A 16509-nucleotide genomic window follows, 5' to 3' on the forward strand; every position below is an offset into this window, starting at 1 on the left:
CACATCTGCAGCTGAGTTCCCTATCCCTGCTGTAGTTTCCTGCTCCTTCCACTGCCCAATGTAACATAGAACCATCTGTGATCAGCATCACTGCTTACAGGGATGTCCAGGCAACACAAACACTGAATTGCATAGAAAGGTCTGCAACAACGTACGGCCCACCATCACAAATGCAGCCCAGCTCTCCTCATTTGTGCAGCGAAACCTCTCACCCCCTCCCCTCCCTGTGCACAACGGGTGATCTGTGCTTGCCATGGGAGTTTACAAGTTGCGTGGGCCCATCTGAGAGTTTTGTGGCTGCAAGCGCCACTTGTATGATGCCAAGGGGCATCTCAAACCAGGGCCTCTGAAATCTGCTTGGGAGCACATGACCTCCTGCACCATCTGGTCCCTAAGAAACTAGGAAGATTAGAAAGACTGTGCATCAATGCACCCTCAGGGCTGCAGTTCCTGGCAGAATGCAGTCAGTTGACCCCACAGGATCCAAGCAAGACAAACCAGGTCTTCACCGTCAAATCAGCTGCTCACTCTGAGCAACTTGTCTTACTGAGTAGCTGCAGTGGTTCCCTTAAAACTTCCCTTCTCTAACCTCATGCCCTCCAGGATGTTTTGGACTACAACTCTCACCTGATGGGAGTTATAAACCAAAACCTCTGGAGGGCACCAAGTTAGGGAAGGCTGCCTTAAAGCTTATCTAACTTAGGAAGCTAACAAGTCAGATTTGATTTGATTATCTGTTCATCTACATCCACTACCAAACTCTTGAGTGTAAGTCAGTGCCCTGAACCCCAGGCCTACCTGGAAGCAAGTCAGTATGTCACGTCCAAAGTTCAAGCCTGGGGGTCAATCCACACAGGCAAAGAACAAAAGCCAAAGGTCAGGAAACACAGTCCAGGTAGCCAAGTCTGAAGTCCAGCAGCCAGGATACAGTCCAGAGTCAAACCCATAGAGGTTCAGGAGCATCCAAGCCGAGGTCCATCAACATGGGCAGTTGAGCAGACCCAGCACCTCAACTCTGCTTCCCTTTGGTACTTTGCCTGCTGATTGCAGCATCTGGGCTTGACGAGGCAGGTGACCCTCACCTGTTCCAAGCCTACTCCAGCTGAGGAATCACACACTTTCTCCCAGAGCTAGTGAGCACCACCTGGCCAGCTAGAGAGCTGGATTGTGGGCCACTGCTGGCCTCAGCTTCCTAGAGTGCCCCTCCCGCTGTTCCATAGGCCTCAGAGCCTGCTCTCTTCGGGGAGACAGGGCCCCCTCTGGTGATGGGTCCTGCTGCTCGGTTCCTGTGCACTGACCTCCATCCCCTTGCCATCCTCCATCATCCTGTGAGTACTACTTCAGTCTTCCTCATGGGCCCTGCCAGCAAACCAAACATTAGTTCAGTGGTCAGTCTTGCCTCTCCATCGTCCTTCAGGTGGGCTGTAGGATATTGACCCTCCTGGCTTGCCTACCAGGAGCCTCCGAGTCAACTCTCAGGCAGTGTGCTCTTTTGTTTCAGCTCTGCCTTACAAGCAAAGCTTGCTCCTTCCATAAACTGTTTTATATAAAAACACATCCTCCTCTTCAGCATACCTTTCCTAAATAAGATGCCTCTGTGTCACCTTTTAAAGTTTGCAGCCCCACACTTACAGTTATTTATGCATTCAATATTCTCATTACCTTTTAAATAAATACTGTAACCCCCTTTAAAAAAAAAAGTTGTATAGCTGCTTAGGAACTGAGGTGCATAAATGGAGAGGTCTGTTAACTTCACAGCACCAGTCAGTGAGTGCCCTCTGCTGGTGGACCTTTCCCATTGCAAGTCAGAATGCAGACCAGGTTTTGTGTGTGTGTGTTTTCACTGAGACTGCCTCCACCCGTCTGTAGGCACTCTCGGGGCTGCCTGGCTTGTGGCTGCAAGCTTAAAGGACAGAGAGGTTTACAATGATTAGGAAATGGATGAAAGGATGCATGGAGTGTGGAGAAAGAAAAGCTTTCCTCCCTCTCTTGTGATACCAGGGCTCACGGGTGCAGCCAATGAAATCAAATGGTTCAGGAGAGAGATACACCCGGCATTGGAAAGGGGTTAGACAAATGCATGGAGGTTACGGCTATCGGTGGCTAGTGGCCACAGTCAGAGGCAGGATGGCTCTGGATGCCAGTTGCTGGGAATCCTGGGTGATTGACAAGAAGCTTCTAGGCGACTGGTGTGAGGAAGAAGGACTTTAATATAAGATCTGATGAATTTTTGTAAAGAATTACTGGATGGGGCTGGACTGGAAATAGAGAATTCGGGAAGTATAATGAAGGGGGGAAAGAACTACTTTTGGACTTCTGGATTGGGAAAAAAATGGATATGTAACACCTGAGAAGAATTATAACCTGGCAGAATGATAGGCAGCTATATAATATTATATAGCTAGATGTTCTCCTGTAGTGTATGTTCCGATTAATTTGAAGGATTATTATATATACAGATGGGAAGCCCTTTTTCTCTCTCCCTTAGCTGTTTTTATTTTTAATTTTTAGTAATCTATCCTGGACTGATGAAGACATACACAGAGAGGTGATAGGTATCTTATGTCAAAATCTTTTAATTTAAACAAAATTAACACACACAAAGGGAATTGGAGCTGGTTGGAGTGCTGTTGCTCACAGGTCCTGGCTTTCAGGGGGCACCTGGTTGGCCACTCCAGGGACAGCATGCTGGACGATGGGGCTTTGGCTGCAGCGCTAAAGCAGCTCCTGTTTGCCCCCAACTACAAAGTACAGAAGGTGCATGTGGAGAGTTGCTGGGCCCAGTCCCAGAGGAGGTGTCACTCCTTGGACTTCAGTAGCATCCAGGGTTGCCTTGAACAGAAAATTTCACTGGGAGGTGGGGGGCTTCCTGGCCTGGTGGCTGCGCCTTGGATTGAGCCTGTTCAGGGCAGCCGATGTGAGCTCCCAATGCCCTTCTCTCCCCCACGTCCAGAGCAGCCAGAGATTCCCCTTGCTCAAGGACAGTGGCAGAGAGAACAGCTTGCAGGAGGCTTGGCACCCCGGATGTCAACATTCATTGCAGTGAGAGAAGTGCAGCTAAGCGAGAGGCCTTGCCAGCACCTGCCCTTTCCCTGTCCAGCTGGTGCTCATGACACAGCTCTCGCTCGCTTGCTCACACACATGCACACACCCCAGTTTTCTGAGACTGGCATCAGCCAAGTTCACACTGCCAGCGAGTCGCAGGAGCAAAACACAAAGCAGGATGTCGCTGCCAGTGAGTCGCAGGATCAGGCTGCAAATCTGCCTGTCTCCCTCTCTACTGCAGCTGCCAGCGTACTAGCAATCCTCCTCGGCCACCGTCCGCAAGTCGCAGGATCAAGCCACAAAGCAAGATCGCCCTGCCAGCTGCAAAGCTTTGCCTACTTCCCCCTGCTGCTGCTGCGGTCGTGGCTGCCAGGTTGCTAGCAATCCCGCTCGATCACTGTCAGGATCAGGCAGCAAAGCAAGATCGCCCCGGCTGCGAGTCGCAGGATCAGATCGCAAAGCTGGATCGGGCCGCAAAGCAAGCTCACTCTGCCAGGATGAGGCTGCAAAGCTCTGCTTGCCTCCCCGGCAGCCAGCACACTCGCAATCCTGCTCAAGGCCATCTGCGGAGGCCATTTGGTGCAGCTTCTCCTCTCCACCCCCCCCCCCCGCCCCAGCCAAGGCTGCCAGGAGTTATTTTTCATGCTGACCCAGCCAGCACAGACAGCTGGCTGTGCAACAAGCGTGGGAGGGTCAAGGGGCCAGGAGGGTCAGGGAGGAGAGAGAGGTGGGTTCCTCCACTTGGAAGAAAGCCTAGGGAGGGAAAGGCGTACATAGAAGGGAAGTAAACAAGGTCGCCGGGTGGGTTTTTTGCCTTTTCAGCCATACTGGTGCAATGCAAGATGGTTGCTATACTTGGCTAATACTGTAGCAGAGGCCGAGTACAGTGGTACCTCTGGTTAAGAACTTCCAGAGGTCCGTTCTTAACCTGAAACTGTTCTTAACCTGAAGCACCACTTTAGCTAATGGGGCCTCCCACCACCGCCGCCACGCGATTTCTGTTCTCATCCTGAAGCAAAGTTCTTAACTTGAGGTACTATTTCTGGGTTAGCAGAGTCTGTAACCTGAAGCGTCTGTAACCTGAAGCATCTATAACCCAAGGCACCACTGTGGTGCACACACTTAAACTGCAGTGAATTTGTGGGAAGATTTGCAAGCCACTTCTCCAGAGCCAGAAGGCTGGGACACTTTTACATGCAAGACAAATGCCCATGGGTCACAAGGAAGAAATGAATGAACGAATGGTGATTCCTGCACACCTCAAACACCTATCACCAGAGGAGGCTGCCCTGCTGCAGCTCTGTATGATTTGCTGGTCTGAGGCTGCTTGCTTCCAAGTGGGGTGGATTTCTCAAACCAGGTGCAATTGAATGATCTGGTCACGCCTGATGCAGGCAGGATGACTCATCCTCAGATGGAGGTGGCCTGTATCTTCTGTGTGCCATTGCTTTGGGCTCACCTCCTTTCAGTCAGAAGGACTTGCTAAAACACTAGGCAAAGCAAAACACAGCTATCCTTTGAAGTTTAGACTTGTCTGAATTTTGTCATGCAGATCTACAACCAAAATATGTGGGAAAATGAGTTTATTAGGGAAATGTATGCCTAACAATGCAAATATTCATGAAAGTAACATACAGGCACGCATGCCTAAAACTTTGAATCTGAGGGGAAACTGCGAACAAAAATCTATTTATTAGTAGAACTGTGCGATGAAACACTGGTGAATTTTCATGAGCACGTTATTAAAAAATGGAAATGTGCAAATGTGCCTAATGAACTTTAAGATTTGAAAACAGAAATAAGTGTTTCATCATTATCACTATTCTTTACAAGAAAGTATCATAAATAAAAGTAAAAGGCAGGAAGTTTTAAAACAATGATCAATACAAAATACATAAAATGCTCATTCAGTAACATTTAAATAAGGACAAATCCGACACATGCTACTAAAATATGAACACCATTGTAGGAGGCAACCTAATTGCCAAAGGCCTATTGAACAAAAGGCCATTCCCAGGAACCTAAAGAAGGGCAAAGATGGCACCGGGAGCATCTCCCGGTTGAGAGCATTCCATAGATGGGGCCACCACTGAAAAGGCTCTCCACACCTCCTGCAAGTGGGCAAGTGGGCAAATGGGCACGCAGAGAAGGGCCTCTCATGAAGACTGCAGGGTCTGGGCTGGTTCATATGAGGAAAGAAGACCCTTGAGGTACTGTGGTCCCAAGCCGGATAGGGTTTTTAAGGTCAAAATCAGCCCTTCAAACTCATCATTTGTCCTTACCGTTCCCAGCCCCAAGCAAACACATCAAAATTGCAGAAAGGAAGTGGAAGGAAACACCCAACATCTCTTCAGGACAGGTGGATTGACTGAAATCATGGTTTACATCATCAATAAAAAGGGCCTGTTAACAGCATTGATTTAAATCAATTTTCCAGTGCCTTAATTCACACACTTTCAGAACATGCATGCATACTAATTGTTTGCTACAACAATTAAAACTTTATGTGTTGGAAAATAATAAATATGATTCATGAGGACCATTTGTCATATTTATGCTTCATTTCAAAAGTCGCACTTCTTCTTTTGCCCATTTCATTATTCTACATTTAAAAAGCAGGCTTACACTCAAAAGTGTTTCGTAGAGAATCTTGGATTCAGCTTTAAGAGACTGTGACTGTAAACTCTGATATGTTGCTTTGTATGTCATTCTGATATCATTTTTTTTTACTTTGAGGCACTTGACCTAGCTTTTAAAAATTGGCATAAAAACCCTTTTGAAATAAAAATTGGATTTCAATTTTTGAAATGTTAGCATTCATTTTTAAATCAGTGCCCTTTTCTCCACTCCTGCATTTACAGCAAAAGTCCTATTGTACCAGTTAAGGCTGTGAGGAGGAGACTGACCTGTGCCATGGTCCAGCAACAGATACCAGAAAGATACCAGATAGCCTATACATCCAGTGTCCTCGCTACAGGTAATAAGGATGGATTAGACCTGGGACAACTCCCAGTGCAAACTCCTGGAAAAGGAGCAACAGAAGTTGCTGGAGAAACTCTTCAAATGTTGTTGTTGTTAAGTTGTGGGTGAACATATCAGACGACACAGCGATTCTTCAAACAGCTGTTGTTTATTCACAGACCCACAACATAACTGAACAGCCAGCCTGCTTATATAGAGCTCCACTACAATGCAATAGTAACAACTTTCTGTAACTATCCAATCACTGAACGTCACTTTCAATTCCTTATTTGCTTATGTGGACCTGAGTGAAAACTATCTACAGTATCCCCCTGCTGGCCCAGGGTGAGAACTTCAGTACATAACAGTTCTCTTTCATCTCTGACCATTGATCATGCTGGTGAATGCTGACAGGTGTTACAGTCCAACAACAACTGGAAAGCCACAAATCCACCATCCTGGAACGCTGGTCTGAGAAGCTCAGTTGGGGTAGAGCAGGGATAGAGCACCTGCTTTGCCTGCAGAAGGTCTCAGATTTGATTCATGTTGGACTGGATATCCCTTATATGAAATTCTGGAAAGCTGCTTCCAGTCTGGGCAGAAAAGATTGAGCTAGATAAATGGGTGGTCTGGTTAAATATATGACATATTTCAGTGTTCCTATAGGGACAAAGCAGGCATGACAGCAAATGCTTATTTGCATTGAACATGAACCTTAAATTGTGCAGCCCTTGTGGGGAGGTGGGAGGTGGTGGCAGCTGATAATTCCTGGGATCTCAGCAAACCCTTTCCTTCCCTCCTGCAGTCCTGCTGGAAATTGGTCCTCTGAAGATGCTATTTGCATTGCAAGGGAAGCTCCTGTTGTCATGGACACAAATAGCAGCTGGGGGTGACTGTGTTCACTGGGAAAATAACACGGGGCGGGTTAAAACCTTCTCCCCCTTGCTCAGCTGTTACAATCTGGATCCCCCATCTGCAGGTCCTTTCTCAAAATCTTGGGCTGGGGTATTGTTTAGGGGGTTCGGGGAATGCTGTTAATTTTTGGTATCTTTGTTTTGGGTCTTACGATTCATGCAGAAATTGTTCAAATTGGTTGTGTATTTTTTAAATGTTTTGTTTATGATTACCTTTGCTATGTTTGTAGTTATGTATTTCTTTTACATGTTGTAAGCCGCTTTCAGCTTGGTTTAGACTTTGTAAAGGCCACATACAAATAAAATGATGGATTGATTGAAAGCAATACAGAAATGCAGATCACACATATAACATTTTGTCTAAACAAAAAAAATTCCTTCCAGTAGCACCTTAAAGACCAACTAAGTTAGTTCTTGGTATGAGCTTTCGTGTGCATGCACGAAATGTATCTGAAGAAGTTGTGCATGCACACGAAAGCTCATACCAAGAACTAACTTAGTTGGTCTTTAAGGTGCTACTGGAAGGAATTTTTTTTGTTTTGACTATGGCAGACCAACACGGCTACCTATCTGTAACTGGAACATTTTGTCTAGTTCAGGAATGTCCAACAGGTAGATCATGATCTACCGGTAGATCACTGAACGTCTACAGTAGATCACTGGTAGATTACTGACTCCCCCAAAGAAGCTGAACAACTGTGGCTCCCCTAAATAAAGCTCAACATTTTACCTCCTCCCTGAAAAAACTCAACAACTTTGACCCGAACCCCCCAAAAGGGGGTAGATCACTGCCAGTTTTTAACTCTGTGAGTAGATCACAGTCTCTTGGGATTTGGCCACACCTGGTCTAGTTCAACCTTCTTCAGCTGGATGCCCTCCAGATATTTTGGACTTCAGCTCTCATCAGCCCCAGGGGATGGCTGAACTGATTTGACCCTGGTTTGCAGGGAACAGATAAGTGCAGCCAATGCAGGATTTAACCCCACCTGCATGCCCATCAGATGACATCACAGGTGGTATCTGCTGACTGGCAGGTGTGGTTTTGGGAAAATGACATCGGGGCCCAACCTGGACCACCAGGTGGGCCAAGACTGACCCATGGGCCAGAGGTGCCCCATTCCTGCCTTATGCTGCCCTGAGGCGGAATCCCACTGACTCACCTCCGCAGAGATCTCCTCTGCATCAGCATCACAGGTAAAAAAGACCTGGATGTTCACAGGAGCAGTTCCAGGGGCTGCCCTGCAGAATCTAGGCAGGGGTCTCTCTTTTTGCTCTTGGAGGGAGGGCAAAAGGGAGGCTTGTTTTCTTGAAGAGCTAGCCCTGAGAATGGGACTCCTGCAGTTTTTTGGCCAGAAGGTGAGATTTCAGCAGGTATAGCTCTGCTTTAGGAGAGGCTTTTTCTGCTGTTTTTCTCACCCCCTGTGTGACAAACTCAATTTGCAACAGTGTTTTCTGCAGAGTACAGAAGCTGGGTTCTCCTCCTGCCTCTGAACGTCCCCATCCCCATCTGATTCACTGCAGAAAGTAAGTCAGGCGCTGTGTGTGTGTGTGTGTGTGTGTGTTTATCAAAGAAAAGGAGATATTCAGTGGCACAAATCTTGTGGATGAATTCCAGGTTTTGGACTGTATACGGTTCGTGCTGATCCTGCTAGTTCTTGGGCTGCCATTTCAACCAACAGGGGTGAGTTCATTGGTTGAGGAGCATCTGCTTTGCATGCAGCAGGTCCCAGGATCAATCCCTAGCAGCATCTCCAGGTAGGGCTGGGAATATCCCTGGCCTGAAACCCTGGAAAGCTGCTACCAGTCAGTGTAGGCAATACTGAGATAAATGGACCAATGGTCTGACACCTTCCTATGCTCACTAGTGAGCCTGGCAGCTGTTGTCTGGAAGCTTTTGATTAGTTGTAATGGATGTCATGTTCATCCCACCTTTCCTACCTGCAGCTCAGGCTGGTGCACCCAGGTCACTTTCACACAAACGTACCATTTTATCATCACAGCTATGCTGTGAGGTAGGTTTGGCCAAGAAGTAGTGGCTGGCTCTGGGTCATAGCCCAGTGGGGATTTGAACCCAGGACTCCCAAGGCCTAGTCCAACATAACCCCTACACCTCATATTGGCTCTCACCTGCTTGAACAGAGGTTTATTCTTTTATAGTGTGATAGCGAATGGGGTGGGGGGAGTCACGTAGGAATTGCTTTGCTGTGTCAAACCATCTGTTCAAGCTTTGGTTGGTAAATCCAGATTCTGAGTCCACTTCCTACATCTCTTAAAAATTGCATAGGCTTATTTTATCAGTGATGGCTTTCCCCTTCAGTACTGCAATGATAGAACTGCAGGAAAAGGGCCATAGCTGAGTTGCAGAGCAACTGCCTTGCATATGGAAGGTCCCAGATTCAATTTCTGGAATCTCCATGCTGAGTTGGGAATGTCTCCAGTCCAAAACCCCAGGGAGCCATGGCCACTCGGTGTGGACAGTGCTGAGCTACATGGGACAATGGTCTGAATCAACACAATGCAGTTTCCTATGTTCCCAGAACAGAAGAAGCCATCTTTCCTGGTGGAATATTCTCGTCAACACACCACCTAAAGGTGCAAAGAGCCCTCTCTGGGTCTGGAGCTGGCACAGTCTCCAGTGGCAGCCAGCCAAGTCAGTGGCTGTGAAGCTCATGAGCCAGACATGATGGTGACAGCTCCACCTTGTTGATTGGCCTCAGCAGCACCTGGGCATCAAAGGTATGTGTGGCCTGTAGAGTGGCCAGAAAAGAAAAGAAGACAGGGCTCTTGCACCTTTAATGGCATGATACCTGTTGAAGTGCCTTCTTCTACACTAAGAGCTCGGAGAAGGCAGAAAGGGATCTAGCAACAGATCTCTTGGTGGTTTGAAGTAGATGAGCATGGATTTCTGACTCCCAACTATGACGACGACGACTTGGCTCCACAGCCTAAATTATGCCATGGAAATAAAGGAAGCTTCAGTGTGTGACCAGGAGTGGATTTTCTGTGTGAAAGGACTGTGAACTCACTTCATTTCTCATCACCGAAACAAATTCTTGGGCTCTGAATTCTTTAATGCTAAGTGCATGTCTTTTGCACCTGGCTCCTCTTGATGGCTCTCCAGGCTCTAATAAAAACAGCAAAGTAGATCCGTCAGAGTCGAAGCCTGCACCTTGTCCTCCTTTGCACCTGGCCAGTGCTTAATGGCTTTGTGCGTGTGCGCACGTGCAGGAGAGCAGAGGCACAGGACTTCCCGCCTTCGCCCTAACCTGGAGCAATGAAACCACTCCATGCCCTGTCTGTCCTTGCCTTGCCTTCCTTCCTTTGTTCTCTGTGCTCTTCCTGAGCAGCGGCAGCAGCAGCCAAAACAGCATTGAGGAATGTTAAGTCCCACCCAACTGCTGCTGCGGCAAGTGCCATCCGCCTGCAGAGTTGTAGGCTTGGCAACAAGACGGCTGCTTTGCACAGGACTAAAATGGGCCCCGGTGCTGCTGCGAGCCAGAGATGAAGGACAACTGACAAATGTCTTCGCTTTCTTCAGCCTGTACAAGCTCAGCCATTGCCTTGACAACAGCAGCGAAACAGCCGATCATGTAGCCTTCCTGGCTGTATCTGCGCGCCTGCATGCTCGGTGGTCACTGGTCTACCTGTTGATGCCTGAACTCTTAGGCGGTGCATCGCTCCTTTGAGGGTGAAGGCTTGCTTTTATTGATTGTCAAGCAATGCAGAGTGCCTGGGCCAGCAATGTTCATGACAAAAAGTTGCATAAACATCCCCTTTCATTTTATGATGTCGCAGCTCAGTGGGGGAGCACATGCTTGGCATGCAGAAGGTCCCTAGTTCAATCTCTGGCATCTCCATGTAGGACTAGAGGGAAGCCTTGCCTGAAACGAAATCTGCAAGTGCCTCTGGCATAGCAGTGGGTGGAATTTGAGTCTATATATACCATCTGAGGGAATACGGCTGAGCAGCAGTAGGGAGGCTTTTGTCAGTGGAGGACTGCATGGCCTTGGACATAATCAGCTGGAGGATGCTGTAGCGAACATGGCTAGAGCTTGTGGGGGTTCATATTTTTCATAGAACTGTAGAGTTGGAAGAGACCCTGAGCATCATCTAGTCCAACCCGCTGCAGTGCAGGAATATGCAGGAATCTTCAGCTGCCCCTTATAGGGTTCAAACCTGCAACCTTGGCATTATTGGCACCATGCCAGTCTAGCGAACTTGTCCCATGCTCCCAGCAGTCCTTTCTCTGCAGCTAGGACGCCCACAGGCAGGGATGGGTGGTGCCCCTTGAAACTGATAAGGAGGAAGGCAGTCAGGTGATTTTCACACCACGCATTTAAAGCACTGTGATGCCACTTGAAACAGTTGTTACTTCCCCCAAAGTATTCAGGGAACTGTCATTTGCTAAAGATGCTGAGAGATTCTTCCCCCGCCCCCTTCTTCCCCTCACAGAGCTACAATTTGCAGAGTGGTTTCACCTTCTTCCCAGGGGACTCTGGGAATTGTAGGTCTGGGAAGGGAAGGGGGGGGTCTCTTAACAACTGCAAGAACCTTTAACAAGGTACAGTTCCCAGAATCCTTTGGGACAAGCCATGAGCGTTTCAAGTGGTATCATAGAGCGAATGTAGCCTAGCAGGCGGTGCCAGAGCCCATAACAAACAGACTGGTCCTAGTTTGGTCCCCATCCACCTCAACACTGAGACTGGGAAGAAGGAAGCTGACAGGCTGTGGGCAAGAAGACAGGTGGGGGCTGGCTGAGGGTCAGACTGAAGGTGTTGGGGCAGTGCCCCACATGCCTTAAGGAACCAGCCTCCGCTGCCCACAGAGAGCAGAAGCCACCACACCTGCCTGCTCGCCAATGGAGGCCCTGCTAAACTCTTCCTCTCCTCTGCGCTCCTGTCAGCCGGCGAGCCCGTCTTTCCCCTTGGCACACTTTCCCCTCAGCCACACCCAAACCCCTGCCCGGCTGCCTGCCGTCATCTTCTGGAAGGCTGTCCCCAGAGAAACAAAGCGAGAGAGTCTGAAGGACGCCTTTGCTCCCGCTCTGCCTCATGGGAGAGGAGAGGGAGTGGATGGGTGCCAATCCAGTTGCGGCTCAGGGCCGCCGTTTGAAGCATCTCGCGTGCTTAATTGCAGCTGGCGGTTTCTTGCCGCGCTGAGGAATGAGCACAGGGAAGAGGCCTGGCTGTGCCAAAAAAGAAAAGAAAAAAAGAGGGAAGGGGGAGTTAGCAGAACAGCTGCCCTGCTTTCTGCGGCTGCTGAGGGGAGGTTTGCTTCAGAGAGAAGCTGTTACTACCCAGCAGCCCTGGCAAACAGGGCTCCTCTCAAGCAAAGGGAAAGCAGCCAGAGGGAGGGAGAGAGGGAGGCAGGGAGAAGACTTTGCTTGGAATCCAACGCCTCACAAGCTTCCTGAGAAAGGCCTGGGCAGTGTCCTAACAGTGCTCTCTGCAGTGCTGTACGTGCACCTCAATCTCCAAGCAGTGAGAGACCTCAGGGGTGCTTGGTTTGGCTCGTAGCATTAACCCGCCAACAGCTCTTTCTCCCCCATAAGATTTCTAGCACCACACCGCACTGCCCCCCGAAAGAAAGGAAAACTACAAAGCTGTTAATTCACCTCAGAATGCAAGTCTGGCCTCTGTGTCTCCTCAGCTCCAGACAACACTGGCTCAGATCCATTGTTCTCTTACAGGAGGGTTGAGGAGCCTTTGGCTCTCTGGGTGTTGTGAAACTACAACTCCCATCAGCCCTAGCAGGCATGGCCGATGGCCAGGGGTGGTGGGAGTTGTGGCTCTGCAACATCTAGAAGGCCCAAGGTTCCCCAGGTGTAAGTCATGCTCACCTTGAGCCAGGGGGCTGGGCTGGGTTAGGGAGAATCCTGTCCCTTTCTGGAAGCAGCTCTACCTAGTAGTTTTTGTGGCAGCCAGTAACCCACAATTTTTAGTCATGCAAAGGGTTCTTCAATAAACTTAGCAAGAAAAAGCCTGGTCTGGCTGCTTTAGCAGCCTCTCTTTCTGCAGAATCCCATCTTGCTGACAGGCTCTCAGGGGGAGCCAAAGAGAATATCCAGAGCAACCCCACAAATCCTCTAATGAAAGGATGGATTTGGAGCCTGGCTGGCAGTGGGGTTGTCACTTGTGCAGGTTATTCAGCAGCTTGTGGCATTTGTCTTCCTGTCTGTTTAACAGGAGGCTAACTCCTGTGAAACAGGAGGCTAACTCCTGTGAAACTGAGTGGGTAGGTTCCCCTCACCCTACCCTGTTTACCTCCATGCCAGGGCAAGCTCCCCCTGCTAAGTATCTGAGCTTGGAAGGCAGTGGCCAGCCCATAGCAATGGTGGATGTTGTGTTTTTCCGGATTTCTCAGTGATGGATTGCTGGTGCCCCGTGATGAACGAGAGTGAAACATTTCCTGTAACAGCATTGGCTTGCTGGTACTCTCTATACCTGCCGCTACCTGCCCACTTTCACCACTGCTCTTCATATTGAACAGACAAAGCCCTGAATGTAATTAGGTTGTGTGATAGGGAAATGACAGTATAGCCTGTTTTTTTGCAGCATTTTATTTATCCAACACAATATAAAACAGGAAAAAGGGTACAGGGGCCTACAACAACCGGATCAGTCCAATACACAGGTTACATCATGACCACAGAGAATATCAAGTTCCAGGGTTCGTGTTGCGTACATTAATGCTGCCAAATATCCATAACCGCTGTTGTTGGTTTTGTGTTATTCTAAATCTTTGCTGGATGCAGGTGCAATAAAGTTCTGCCAGGTGGCTGAAAATCATTGTGGTTTCTCTTTTCCATGCACAACCTGGATTTTATGTGTCCTTTTCTCTGCTGCTGCTGCTAAAGTCCCAATCGTTGTGTGCCATGCTGGTCAGTTGGGATCACCCCAAATTTTCCACTGTGAAGTGATAGTTTGTCGACCCGCAGTTAGCAAATGCGAAAAGGTAATGAGATGCTTGCTTGGCTGGAATGCGTCATGAAACTTTGATGGTGTGGATAGAGGAAGGGGTCGGGGGACATGTGTGCCAAAACTAGCCTAATGTACAAAGGTGGAGTTTACATTTGCTGCCCACTTTTGCCACTGCTCACCACCCCTGGCATGTGGCCCCGAGAAGGTTGCCCAGGAGGGAATGTGGCCCTTGGGCTGAACAAGGTTTCCCCCTACCTGTTCTGTGACTTAAACATTTACTGCATGCTGTGTTGCTCTGAACTACTGTATATGCACAGTCTGTGTGCACACACTGGGTGCAGCATCCCCTGTGACTGGGGAGAAAGGTATTCACCTTGGCTGGGGCAGCTTCCTGCACTGCTCCTGCAGCTTCCATCTGCCCTGTTTTCTCTTGGCTTCCTTCCCCAGCCCTCTCCCTGCTCTCAGGCCTTTTGCACTCCTCTTTCCCTGACAGCTGAAGCGTTAACTCCCTGACCTGCTGCTGACACCCCCTGGCACACGACCTGCTTTTAGCCCACTCAGAAAGCCCTGACTGTGGCAGGAGGTGATTAAAGGGGAAGCTTTCTTTAATCGGGTGGCACAGGCTCATTGCTTCCTATCCCTCCGTGAGAGGTTGCTTGGCTGCTTCAGGAGGGTGGGTGGAGGGTGCGGGGAGCAGGGGATTGATTTTATGTTAATCACCAGCCCGGTGACTGGGGCGGTGTGGCTGTGAAATCAAAAGGCACTTATCAGCTTTCCAGAAGGACACTGCAGGGAATATGGCTGCTGTTCTGTTTCTATCCCAGCATCCTCTGCTCCCCAGGGGCAGCCCTTGCTCTTTTCCCCCTCTCCTGAAGTGTGTATGTCTCTCTGTTTATGCTTTGGGAGGGATCTCTAGGGGGAAGAAGTGTAAGACAGGAAAGATGCTGTGCTCTAATTCTCATGAATATATCTGGTCTCTCCACCTGAAATGTCCCTGCTGGTTTTTGCCCTGCCTCGCTCTGAGGCTCAAACATTGCAATCGCTGCTGATGTGGCAGTTCCACACAGAGGGTGTTTATGCGGCAGGGGGCACCCGTGCGCCCATCTACCTAAGACTGAACAAGTACCGTTCAGAGAGGAAACAAGCATACAGGCAGGACGGGATTCATGGCAGTATCTCTCTGGCTTCCCAAGATCTCGAACTGCACTCCGGTCCTCCTTGTGAGTGTGCTTCTGCACGCATGCATGCGCTCCAAACAAAACTTGTCTCATAGATCCCATTTCAGCAGTAGTGGCTGGTGTTCAACAATCCTTTTTTTTTTTTTAAAAAAAAGACACCTTTATTGAAAAATACATAATTATATGTGCACTAAACAAGGTGAGATGTAAATAAAAGAGAGAGGAAGAAAAAGAGAAACAGCACCCGTGTAGAAGGCAAAGTAAAGGGGGGGGGAGAGGAAGAAAACCCAAAACTGGGTTCAAGCACCTAAATGGACCAGAATCCACTGCATTTCAGGTACTGTGGGGGCTTGAACTAGATTCCTTTGGGTTCATGTGTGGTTGCCTGGTGTGGTGAGCCACTGAACCGCAAATTACAGCATCCATCTAGGCTGGATGTAGCCACTGTGGTGCTTTCCAGATGTCACCAAACTACAATTCCCATCCATTTCAGCCAGCATGGCTGATGGTCAGGGATGATGAGAATTGCAAGACGGTGAAATCTGTAGGGCACCATGTTGGCTTCCCCAAACCTAGGCAGTAAAGCATCTTCAGGCCCAAGATGGACTCCCCTCACCCAGGCTGGCAATTGGATCCTTCCGGACAGGAAGTGGCATAAGAGTGTTTCCTGTTCTGATTGAACCTTCTCAGTGTGTTTCTGTATCCTAGCGGTAGCCAATCTGATGCCCTCCCAATGCAGCTGAATCAAAATTTCCATCCTCCCTGATAATTGGCAGGGGCTGATGGGAGCTGTAGTCCAACAGCAGACAGATCCACACCATACATTTAAAGCACAGCCAATGCACATTTAAAGCAATGTTTCGGTCCTGATTAGTGGATTGTCCCATGGCTCTTGGCTCCCAGCTCCCTTCAGGCTGTTGTGCACAGTCCAGTCCTGGTGGATGCTTCAAACCGCCAACTGACTATTGTTCCTCCTCAATAGCCAAGAGTTGCACACAGAAAATCCATTCTTCTGTGTTGGCACATCCCTTCTCTCTTTCTCACACTCACAATCTTTTCCTCAGCTGCCAGCAGGCTTGCTTGCTTCCTGTGAGCGCCCAGGAAGCTTCGCCTGAGCAGAGCGCTTCTGCAACGATCTTTGAGAGCTCAAATGAAGATTCCCAAACAGTGACAACAATGGAAGCGGCAGGCTCTGCTGGTCTCACTGACATTCTGTGCTTGTTTAATTCTTCCACTGGCAATGCCACAACCACTACCAACCTTTTTTCTTCATGGCAACATCAATTTTGCTGATGCTGATGTTGCCTCCAAATTCAGTAGGTGGCTGGCAGGCCAACAGAAAATGCTTAGTGGAAAAGTTCTGGCCTACGTTTTGGCTCCCGAACGCCGCAAACCTGGAAGTGAGTGTTCCAGTATGTGAACTTTCTTTGGAACCCAAACATCCGACATGGCTTCTGCAGCTTCCGATTGGCTGCAGGAGCTCAAAAGCTG

Source organism: Podarcis gaigeae (assembly GCF_964106915.1).
Source record: "Podarcis gaigeae genome assembly, chromosome: 8".
Classification (NCBI taxonomy): Eukaryota; Metazoa; Chordata; class Lepidosauria; order Squamata; family Lacertidae; genus Podarcis; species Podarcis gaigeae.